Source organism: Echinops telfairi, unplaced genomic scaffold (genome assembly GCF_000313985.2).
Source record: "Echinops telfairi isolate 266 unplaced genomic scaffold, ASM31398v2 ScPeMD7_2291;HRSCAF=2852, whole genome shotgun sequence".
In the NCBI taxonomy this organism is placed as follows: Eukaryota; Metazoa; Chordata; class Mammalia; order Afrosoricida; family Tenrecidae; genus Echinops; species Echinops telfairi.
In genome coordinates this window covers 31,822,042-31,832,277 of record NW_022106189.1, presented here as the reverse complement: position 1 = coordinate 31,832,277, position 10,236 = coordinate 31,822,042, and positions in this window count along the sequence as shown.

The window sequence follows — 10,236 nt, the reverse complement described above, 5'->3', positions numbered from 1 at the left end:
TTTAAGACAATGGAAAACTGCATTGGTGAGAAAAAGGCCAGGAAAACTGCACCAAGGAATCTTGTTTCCCATTACAACAGCACACCTACTCCGTTTCCTATGGTGCCTATGAGAAATTCACTGGAAAACCTTACCCATTCACCCTATAGCCATGCTCTTGCTTGTTCCAAATTCTTTTTGTTCCCCAAACTCAAAGAATATGAAAAAGAGCAGAGTTTCAGTCCTTCTCAAACAACTGAAAGTACCATTTTGATGTGGTGTAAATCAAAGAGCAAAGAATTCTTTAAGGAAGGGTTAAAGAGCTGGAAACACCACATTCAGAAGTGTACACATCTAGGTGGAGGATACATCAAGAAAGAGTGGCTTTACATCTTGATATTTTTGCTAACTAAAGCTCTGTGATTTTGCAGTATTTTTTTACTTACCCTCATATGTGCTACACTTTCTTTTGAACTTTAAGTTGTAATTTGGAAAGTTTACAGAGTCATTTGGCTTCCCATTCAACAATTCACGTGCATTTTAATTCACAAACACCCGACTTTATATCTATAAAGCTTACTGTATACACTTTGGGATGTTTAATGTGAAAGGATTTTAAAACAAGATCCTTGGGTCTCTATTTAGGTGTACTTTCACTTCTCTTTTGTTAAAGAACAATATCTTCAGCTATTTAAATTTTCTTATACCTAACAGTAATAGTGATTAAGAATGTATTTGAATATAAAGCATTCATGAGGTTATATATAAATTATGTGTCTAGACATCATTAAAATGACTTTAAACCTAAATTGCTGCGTATTAATCATTATTCTTCTTTATGTGGTTCATATGATATCTGATTTAAGGGACAAGTCACCAATAAATAATAAATATTTTAAATAATTACTCTCTACCAGTGGTGAGAGTGGCAATACCAGGAGGGTGGAGGGAGGTTGGGACGGAAAGGGGAAACCAATTACAAGGATCTACATATAACCCCCTCCCTGGGGAATGGTCAATAGAAAAGTGGGTGAAGGGTGACTTCGGTCAGTGTAAGACATAACAAAACTATGATTTATAAATTATCAGGGGGAAGGGAGGAAGGGGAAAAACAAGGAGCTGATACCAGGGGCTCAAGTTGAAAGCAAATGTTTTGAGAATGATGAGGACAACAAATGTATAAATGTGCTTGACACAATTGATGTATGTCTGGATTGTGAGAAGAGTTGTATACGAGCCCCCAATAAAATGATTTTTTAAATAAATAAATACACTTCTGTATTTTTAAAATATACACTTTTATAACATGTAGACAATTACAAGAACAAAATTTGAATCATCGAATATAATGAAAAATAATCAATCTGGTTTTGCTAGTATACCTAGTAGACATTGTTTAAAATACAATAGCTACAACTTTAAAAGGCCATGGTAACTTGGAGTAAATTCACAACATATGTTAGTTGGAGCTTGGCATGCTAACCACAGGGTTAGCAATTTGGGCCTCCCAGCCACTCTGAGGTACAAAGATGAGGCTGTCTGCTCACATAAAGATTTATAGTCCATGACCCCACCACACTGGGAGGAGGGACGGGACACTAAGGGCATGCAACAGAGCAGCAAGGGGAACAAAGCAATGAATTCCCCAGGGAATACCACAAATAGGCTTTGGGGCCAGGGCATTGCACCCCTAAAAGGTTAACAAACAGACCTGGAACTATTTATAGGCTTTCTTTGTTGCTGTTGTTGGCTTGTTTGGTTTTTTTTAGTTGTTGCTTTTCTTTTGTTGCTCTGTCTTGTTTTTGTATTTATTACTGTCTCTGCAGGTCTATCTAGGTAAGACAGGCAGGATAAACAATCCAGAGGTGAAAACAATGGGACCCATGGTTCCAGGGGAATATGGGAGAGAGGAAGGTGGGGGGTGGGGGGTGGGTGGGGTGGGTTGGTGTTAACAGTCCCAGGGAACAAGTGATCTAAAATCAATGGTGAGGAGGCCCTAGGATGCCTGGTGGAGCTTGATTAAGGGCAATGTAACCAAGAGAAAGGACTGAAACCTTAATGAAAGCTGGACAAGAGGAAAGTAAAAGGAAATAGAGGAAAGAACTATGAGGCAAAGGGCATTTACAGAGGTCTAAATACAGGCATATCCATTTGTAAATATATTTATATATAAAATAGGGAAATAGATCTATGTACAAATATTCATATGTTAATTATTAAGGTAGTAGAAGGACATTGGGCCTCTACTCAAGTACTCCCTCAATGCAAGAATACTTTGTTCTAATAACCTGGCATTTGGTGATGCTCACCTTCCCGACAAGCTTGCTAAAGACAAAATGGGTGCATAAGCAAATGTGGAGAAGAAAGTTGATGGTGTCCAGCTATCAAAAGATAAAGCATCTGGGGTCTTAAAAGGTTTGAAGATAAACTAGCAGCCATCTACATGATTAGCAACAAAGCCCACATGGAAGAAGCACACCAGCCTGTGTGATCATGAGGTGTCGATGGGATCATTTATCAGTCATCAAAGACCCAAAACAAAAAAAATCTTATCAATGTGAATGAGGGGGAGGGCAGAGTAGAGACCCAGAGCCCATCTATAGACAGTTGGACATCCTCTTACAGAAGGGTCACAAGGAAGAAACGACCCATTCAAGGTACAGTATAGCATCGATGAAACATATAACTTTCCTCGAGTTCTTTAATGCTTCCTCTCCCTCACTAACATGACCCCAATTCTACCTCATAAATCTGGCTAGACCAGAGCATGTACACTGGTACAGATAAGAACTGGAAATACAGGGAATTGAGGACAGATAAACCCCTCAGGACCAATAATGAGAGCAGCGATACCAGGAGGGGAAGGAGAAGGTGGGGTGAGAAAGGGGGAACCGATCACAATGATTTACATATAACTCCGTCCCAGGGGGATGGAAAACAAAAATGGGTGAAGGGAGACATCGGTTGGTGTAAGACATGAAAAAATTTTTTTTATAAATTATCAAGGGTTCATGAGGGGAGGAAAGGTGTGGGAGGGGAAAAATGAGGAGCTGATACCAAGGGCTAAAATAGAAAGAAAATGTTTTGAAAATGATGATGGCAACAAATGTACAAATGTGCTTGACACAATGGATAGATGTATGGATTGTGGTAAGAGCTGTAAGAGCCCCCAATAAAATGATTTAAAAAAAAGATTTAGAGTTCAGGAAACTCTGTATCCGAGCTTGAATAATATACAGGGTTAAAAGGTTTAAGAGGATAAGCTCTCCAACGTCTTAAAACCAGAGATTTATAATCATTATAAAGTTCAATGTAGTTAAAAAAACAAAAGTTCAATGCAGTTAGTCCTCCCAAATTGAGACTGTCTGCCTGTATTATTTTTTAAGACGTTGGAGATTTTATCCATTTTAACCTTCTAACCCTGTATATTATTCTCTCTTGTTCTGTCAAGCTTCTTACTGGTAGTTGTTTTGTTCTCAAGCATTTGCTTCCAAGAACAATCTGAATCACACACGTTGCTTTGATGATTGTCACCAATGCTGTAAGGAAGTAACCAAAAAAAACCCAAAACAGATCCAGTCTAATAAGCAACAGACTAGCATTGTTTGGATTTAATATTGCTCCATTGTAAAAAATAATTAACTCAGCGTTCACTCCACTTATGCCTCTCATTTCCTACAGACCCAAGGTCATTTTAACTGCTTGAACTGATAACACCTAGGGAGGCAGGCGTATGTATATGTCCATTAATTTCTGAAAGGACTGTTGGTTATTACCATCTATATCAGGCTACCTTTACATCTACAAAGAACCACTCAATTCATATTTTCGGAGCCCTTGTAAACCCCTTGCAATTTCATTTTTTTAGTCACATCTCTATTTTGTTCTGAGATGTAACAGCAGTAATAAGGATATTAATACTATGTGCCAGGTTTTAGTTCATTTCATCCTTATAAAAACCTAGGATGAAGGTGCAATTTTCCTTAGTGCCTTTTACACATGAATGACTATCCCATTTGTCCCCAGGTTACAAAGATTGCAAGGGGGTAGTGCTAAGGTTCAAATCTGGACAGTCTAGCTCCCTAAACCTCACGCTGAATTACTCTTATACACAGTCCTTGTGCCAGATGGCATAAATGGAAGGCTAGAACAACAGAGAATCCTCTCTAAAACTGAAGACATCAGAGACGTGACAGGCCCAATGTGCACACCATTACAGATGGCTATTCACCAAGGCCAGGTCTCCCAGCAGACAACGGACCCATAGTATAGGTTCAGGTTGAGGCCTTTCCTGGCTCCTCTCTGCCTTTCTCATACTTATTTTCTGAATGAAGAAGGCATTTCCTACCAAAATGACAAAATGGAGACCATTTCTTTGTTGTTATTTCAGTTACCAAAATTCACTTCCCAGCCTCTTGATTGTGATGTAGTGTATTAGCTGGTATGGCTCTTCCAGTCAGACTCTTTATAACTTCCACCAAATGACTGGAAGGGGACATGCCAATGAGGTGTATAGAGATCTAACGAGGGCATTGCCAGTCCACAAGGATTAAAATAAGCCATCTTAGAAGCTGCAGCGGAGGATCACACTGCCATCAAGACAGAGCCAAGTGTGGAGTGAATCCTTGGACCCTGAGATCCCTGTAGTCCTGGAGACAGCACCGTGACACCAGAGGAATGGCAGGAGATCAGCAACAGGAAAACCAAGAGTCAGAGTGGTAGGGTTCCCGGCCCAGAGCTACTGAAGCTTAGTACCTTGGGACAAGAGGCTTGATTGTAGAACAGGTTGCACCCAGGCACTTAATTGGGGGATTTAAGAAGCCATGATGGTGGTGGGATAAGACCAGTGTTGCAGGTTCAAACTGCTCTGCTGGAATAAGATGAGAATCTGCTCCCATCGAGATTACTGCCTATGTGCTAAAATTGTGCTGATGACTGTACAACTTTTCTTAGTATGACAACTAGTGAATTGTATGATGTGAATTACATGCCAATAAAGCTGTTTTTTAAAAAATTACAGCCTAATAAATACTTTTGGGCAGTTTTGCTGTGTCCTATAGGTTAGCTGTGAGTTGCAATTGACTCAGCAGCACATAATTACAAGCTACTTATCCTTAAAGTGGGGGAAACAATAGCACTCTTTCACGGGGTTGTTATGAAAACTAGTCAATACGATGTAAACAACTTGGAACAGTGCCTAGTGCCCAGCACACCATCACTGCTCAATAAATATTAGATCGTGTCATCACTACCCCACTGTTAAGTGGAATTCTCTTTAAATATTTAGTCTGGAGAAAGGAACAAAGGTCCAAAGAGCGCTAATATTCCACCTGAGTAAATGAGGTCCCATCTGGCAAAAGAAAAAGGAAGAAATAGGTTCCCCAATAAATACAACTCTTTTTCATTCCTGCTAATAATGGCAAACACATTTCTTGCTATTTCATTTTCATCCTTGGAAAGATCTTCCTCTTCAGGAATTCCCCCATCTCAAGAAGTGTGAAAAGTACAGATGACCCTGTGGCTTTCCCACCACATTCCCAGACTCACTTTACTTCAGTTTTATACAAAATAAACCGAAGTAAATCTCTCCAGACTTGCATTAGGCGCTCAGTTGGTAAAGTAAACTCTAAGTCCCCATCAACTCTGTTAGAGAACAAACTCATCAATGGATTGTGTAGCCCTCCTGTAAATGACTTCTCACCACGAGGCATAATGGTTACGCAATGGGCTGTGACCCTCAATGTCAGCAGAAGGAAACCACCAGCTGCTTTTTGGGAGAAAGATGGTACTTTCTCCCTACGTCAAGAGTTACAGTCTCGGAAACCTACAGAGGCCATACTGCCCTGTCCGGTTGCTGAGAATCAGCATCAACTCAATGACAGTGAGTTTTGGGAGGTACTGCGAGTTAAATTTTCATTCTACTGTAGATGTTTATTACCCAGGAAAACAGGCAAGTTCTTGTTAAAATCTTTTCTTACTGTACTTTAAGAAGCTTTCTTAATCTTATGCATCATCTTCTGACAAATGAAAACTCTATCTCTAGATCACCTCCACAGTAGGCTGGAGACTGGCATATTCCTAAAGTGCAATATGCAATGAGAATGAACAGACTACAACTATACATGGCAACATGATTTAAAACATGTTAAGGTAAAGGAGACATACATAAGAGTATACATACATACTATACAGGGGGGCTTCAAAAATTTGTGGGAAAATGGACTGAATAGAGAGTATTTCTCTATTCCCCTCATAGTTTTCTATTTTTAAATGAAGTCAGAACCAGACCCAACTAATGGTTGTGTTAATAACACTATTCTTAGGGAGTTGGTTAAGTGCCTGAGTAGGAGGAGGGGAGATTTTAATTTTGATAATTTCTTGACTGCGTACCAGTTACACAAGAATGCTTAACTTGTGAAAATTCATCCATCTGTATGTTTATGGTCTATGTACTTTTCTGCATATTATAATTCAATACGATAAATCTTTTTTTTATAAAAGCTGACACTACACATGAACCCTTTTATCTACTTTATAACTGGTCAGCATGTGACCTTAGATAAAACCCAATTAATTTAAAAATGTTAATGTCTCTGAGAATTCCTTTCATGCTCTGAAAGGATTTTAAAAATGTGCAAATTCCTTATTCACAAATACAGGAGATATTTTCCTGTGGGTGAACCAAAGATTAATTACCTATATGTTTCCCCAAATAGTGTATTTACTAGCAAGATAAGATATTGATAATGATTACTAAACAAAAAGTGACAAGGTAGGGGCTACAATTGTAGCTTCCCTTATTCCCAATACTTCCTAACAAGCAGGGTTGTCTTGTGGACTTGAATGAAGATCCTGGATTTCATGGACATACAATGGATTCATTTGTAGAACGTATTGTTTGCATTTAAATATTTTAAGCAGCATTATTAGAGACCAGTTTTATTTTATTTTATTTATTTAATTTTTTCCTTTTTTTTTTCTTTTCTTTTTTTTAATTTTTTTTCTTTTTTTTAACATTTTATTAGGGGCTCATACAACTGTTATCCCAATCCATACACACATCAATTGTGTAAAGCGCATTTGTACATCGTTTCTCAAAACATTTTCTCTCCGTTGAAACCCCCGACATTAGGTCCTCATTTTTCCCCTCCCTCCCCCCTGCCCCCTCCCGCATGAGCCCTTGATAGTTTATAAATGGGTATTTTGTCATATCTTGCCCTGTCCGACGTCTCCCTTCATCCACTTTTTGGTTGTCTGTCCCCCAGGGAGGAGGTCACACACAGTTCCATGTAATCGGTTCCCTCTTTCCTACCCATTCTCCCTTTACCCTCTCTGTTTTGCCACTCATACCACTGGTCCTATAGGGCTCATCCGTCCTGGATTCCCTGTATTTTCAGTTCCTATCTGTACCAGTGTACCTCCTCCCAGTTTTATTTTAAAGTCACTTATCCAACCTTTTTCTCTTTCAAATCAATCTAAAGTTACCAGAACCATAATATTCTTGGTTTGAAATCACTAGGAGACCAGACCTGTAGAATCTGAAAGAAGTAACTAGGCTGGGTATGCTTGATGCAGTGAAGAGGAAATGGAAGAGAAATTATCCAAATAAAAGAGAAGCCATTATGTCACCCCACCCAACAGGATGCCAGAACACACACCCATGAACCAGTGGGCAAGAGAAGGAAGGAAAGAGAATAAAACTGAAGATCTTTACAAGTCTTCCAAAGAGCCCCAAGAAACATTCACGAAATGAGAATTGTGCAACATCCTCTTCTCCTTGGCACGGAATTGAGGGTTATTGCAGGAAAAGTATAGTCATCCCTCAGCGTCTGAAGGGGATTAGATACCCAAACCCAGGTGTGGTTAGTTGGATAATTTTATGTCAACTTAAAGCTATATGAAAGTGTATGAGTGGAAGCCAACCTGTCAATCAGGTCACACCTTGATGCTGTCTCCTTAGGGGTGTGGCCTTCTTATAAGGAGGCGCCTGGGAGGTGCTCTCTCTGCCACTTTGACTTCCTACTTGCTGGGACTCTGCCACTGACCCCGAGAACTGTCAATGCCCTGCCATGTTTCCACTGGCCTTGGATCCACAGAGCTCAGCACCCACTAGCCTGTGATCTTCCTGCATTCTGCATCATTGCACGTGGCTGTGTGAGTCTGAAGAGGGACTTACAGACTAGTATCAGACTTAGGAACTTGAGTTGGATTGGGCTGGGACACTTTCTTGATATATAATTGCTTCTTGATGTAAAGCTTTTTCTTATACATATGTGTCACTAGATTTGCTTCCCTATCCAACATGGCCCCAACACATCAGAGATGTTCAAGTCCCTTTAATCATTGCCCACCTCCATCACCCCTGAATATTTCAATCTGCAATTGGTTGAATCTGTGTATTGGGACCTCTGGATATGGAGAACCAACTATACTTACTATTCCCTCCTTTGACCACTAAGGAAGTAAACTGAGGTATGGATATGCTGTTGTTCTGAGTAGTTGTCCAGTCAATTCTGACTCATGGAGACGCCACGGGTTACAGAGTAGAATTGTTCACAGGCTTTTCTTGGCTGTAATCTTTTTTTTTTTTTTTTAACATTTTATTAGGGGCTCATACAACTGTTATCCCAATCCATACACAAATCAATTGTATAAAGCGCATTTGTACATCGTTTCTCAAAACATTTTCTCTCCACCTAAACCCCCGACACTAGGTCCTCATTTTTCCCCTCCCTCCCCGCTCCCCCCTCCCTCATGAGCCCTCGATAGTTTATAAATGGGTATTTTGTCATATCTTGCCCTGTCTGACTTCTCCCTTCACCCAATTTTCGGTTGTCTGTCCCCCAGGGAGGAGGTCACACACAGTTCCATGTAATCAGTTCCCTCTTTCCTACCCATTCTCCCTTTACCCTCCCTGTTTTGCCACTCACACCACTGGTCCTATAGGGCTCATCCATCCTGGATTCCCTGTATTTTCAGTTCCTATCTGTACTAGTGTATCTCCTCTGGTCTAGCCAGACTTGCAAGATCGAATTCGAGTCATGGTAGTGGGAGCGGGGAGGAAACATTTAGGAACTAGAGGAAAGTTGTATTTCTCATCATTGTTACATTGCACCCTGACTGGCTCATCTCCTCCCCGAGACCCCTCTGCAAGGGGATCTCCAGTGGCCTACTAATGTGCTTTGGATCTCCACTCCGCACTCCCCCCATCATTCACTATGGTAAGATTTTTTGTTCTGATGATACCTTACACCTGATCCCTTCGACACCTCTTGGTTGCATAGGCTGGTGTGCTTCTTCCATGTGGGCTTTGTTGCTTCTGAGCTTGATGGCCGCTTGATTACCTTCAAGCCTTTAAGACCCCAGACGCTATTCTTGGCTGTAATCTTAATGCAAAGACATGGCCAGACTTTTTCTTCTGGGGTCCAATGACTCCCTTTTTACTAAGGACCCTGCTCTCTCTATATGGCCAATTAAAAAGAATAACTTCCAGGAAACAAACTTCGGCAATCATGATGTATATAAAGCCTATGACCATAAACAAATGATTTAGCAGTAACATCAATGTACTTCCTGGAATAAATAATTTCCATTTTCACTGCCACAGTTGAATTCAGACCAACAGTCAAATTAACTATTTGAATTAAGTAGAAAAGTAAATTGATGCCAAGAAAGCTGTGGTCAACTGAAGAGTGGGAACATAGTTGTTTAGGCCACAGACTATTCAACTGGGCTGGACTTTTGAAGGGGCAGATGTTGCAAATTTCCCTGTGTTGGCAAATCATCTGAAATTATCTTGCTCGTTTGACTAGAAGTTCTTAAATATGATTTACCCAAAGCTTAAACAGGCAGTCAGTTCTTTTAGGTTGCGGGCAATGCCTTAACTTGAGATCCTTTCTTTCCACAGAGCAAAATTAATGAATCATCTGTCCCTATGAAGAATTTTTGCTTCTGAAGAATTTCAAGTCCATGCTAGGAGAGGCCTGAGGTGCTACATATAAGATTGTAGCAAAGTCTGGCTTCTTAGAAACTAATGTCTCAACATGTTTTTCTTTTGAGCAGCAATAAAATTCCATATATGGACTAAAACCTGATGGCATACAAGTCAATGAATCCGATGCCTGCTGGGAAGTCTTCAGGACTCCTTGAGACCTATGGAAGCGGCCACAGCTTGACAGCAATGCTGTCTACTCCTGCTTCCTTAGACTCTAAGCAAGGTACACGAGTCCTCACCAGCCTCTAACTCACTGAGAAAAT